The sequence below is a fragment of the Carlito syrichta genome, unplaced genomic scaffold (assembly GCF_000164805.1).
Source record: "Carlito syrichta isolate Samal-C Ts95f unplaced genomic scaffold, Tarsius_syrichta-2.0.1 Scaffold126482, whole genome shotgun sequence".
NCBI lineage: Eukaryota > Metazoa > Chordata > Mammalia > Primates > Tarsiidae > Carlito > Carlito syrichta.
The window spans coordinates 5,494-7,451 of NW_007070578.1; the positions used below are offsets into that span (position 1 = coordinate 5,494).

The 1,958-nt window shown below is 48.7% G+C and overlaps 1 protein-coding gene across 1 annotated transcript in view; it reads right to left on the reverse strand.

Annotated features, from left to right (window-relative positions):
- Positions 1–1,958, reverse strand: part of LOC103250074 (radial spoke head protein 6 homolog A-like) — a gene marked incomplete at its 3' end in the record, with an annotated part of 6,513 nt that overhangs the window by 1,509 nt on the left and 3,046 nt on the right. The gene's annotated exons all lie outside the window — the stretch shown is intronic.

Here is a 1,958-nt window from a genome sequence, read left to right on the forward strand (position 1 = left end):
TATGGGCTCAGACAATCCACTCACCTCAGCCTCCCAAAGGCGTGGGATTACAGGCTGAGCCACTGAGCCCAGCTCTGTTTGTTTATTTTAAAGACAGGCTCTTGCTCTGTTACTCAGCCTGGAGTGCAGTGGTGTGATCATAGTTCACAACAGTCTCAAACGTCTGGGCTCACAAAATCTAGCCCCAATCTCCTGAGTAGCTAGGACTACAGGTGCACACCATCACACCCAGCTAATTAAAAAAATATGAAGCCGGGCTCGGTGGCTCAGCCTGTAATCCCGCGCCTTTGGGAGGCTGAGGTGAGTGGATTGCCTGAGCCCGCGGGTTCGAGACCCACCTGGGCAGCGGGACTTCATCTCTACGATAAATCAAAAAATCAGCCGGGCGTGGTAGCGCGTGCCTGTAATTCCGGCTACTTGGAAGGCTGAGGCGGAAGGATTGCGGGAGCCCAGCAGGTCGAGGTTGCGGTGGCCGGGAGTGGCCACTGCACTCCAGTCTGGGTGACAGAGTGAGACTCCAACTCAAAAAAAAAAAAAAAAAAGTATGTTGTAGATGGCTCAGCCTGTAATCCCAGCACTTTGGGAGGCCGAGGCAAGTGGATTGCCTGAGCCTGTGGGTTCGAGACCCACCCGGGCAACTTGTCAAAACCTCATCTCTACAATAAATCAAAAATTAGCCGGGCATGGTAGCGCGCACCTGTAGTTCCAGCTACTTGGAAGGCTGAGGCGGAAGGATCGCCGGAGCCCAGCAGGTGGATGCTGGGGTGGCCATGAGCATGCGTGTGTGCCACTGCACTCCAGCCTGGGCAAAGGAGTAAGACTGCAACTTAAAAAAAAAATTGTTGTAGAAATGGGATCTTCCTATCTTCCCCAGGCTGGTGTCAAACTCTTGGACTCAAGCGATCCTCCTGCCTCAGCCTCCCAAAATGCTGGGATTACAGGTGTGAGCTATTGTGCCTGGTCAGGTTTAATACGTTAATGTTAAAGCAATAGATAAGATCACCTTAATTCGCTGCAGAAAAAAAGGTTAAACAACGTCCAATACTCATTCATAATTTTAAAAATACTTGTAACAAACTAGAAATAGAAGGTAATTTTTTATAATCTTAGAAAGGTGAGCCATAGGCCAGGTGTGGTGACTCACGCCTATAATCCCAGCACTTTGGGAAGAGGCCAAGGTGAGACGATTGACTGAGCCCATAGGTTCAAGACCAGCCTGGGCAACTTGGCAAGACCTCATCTCTACAATAAATCAAAAAATTAGCCGGGTGTGGTAGCACATGCCTGTAGCTCCAGCTACTTGGAAGGCTAAGGCAGAAGGATCGTCTGAGCCCAGCAGGTCGAGGCTGAGGTGGCCATGAGTGTGACACTGCACTCAGCCTGGGCGATAGAGTGACCCTGACTCAAAAAAAAAAAAAAAAAAAGAAAGAAAGAAAGGAGAGTCACAAATAACCTACAGCAGACACCTAATATGATGATAAAAGACTGAATATTTTCTCTCAGAAGATTATAACCAAGGATGTCTGCTTTCACCACTTTTACTTAATACTGTATTGGCAGTAACAGCTACTGCAATCAAGCATGAAAAAAAGGGTATGCCCATGGGTTCAGGCCGGGAATCCCAGCCCTTTGGGAGGTTAAGGTGGGAGGGTTGTTTGAGCCCATTAGTTTGAGCCCAGCCAGGACAACATACCAAGACTTGGTTTTTACAAAAAAAAAAAAAAAAAAAAAAAAAAAATGGGCATGGTGGTGCACACCTGTAGTTCCAGCTACTTGGGAGGCTGAAGCGGAAGGATTGCTTGAGCCCAGGAGGTTGAGACTGCGGTAGCCGTGTCTGGGTGGCAGAGTGAGACTCCAACTCAAAAAATAAATAAATAGCCAGGCTCGGTGGCTCAGCCTGTAATCCCGCACCTTTGGGAGGCTGAGGTGAGTGAATTGCCTGAGACCGCGGGTTTGAG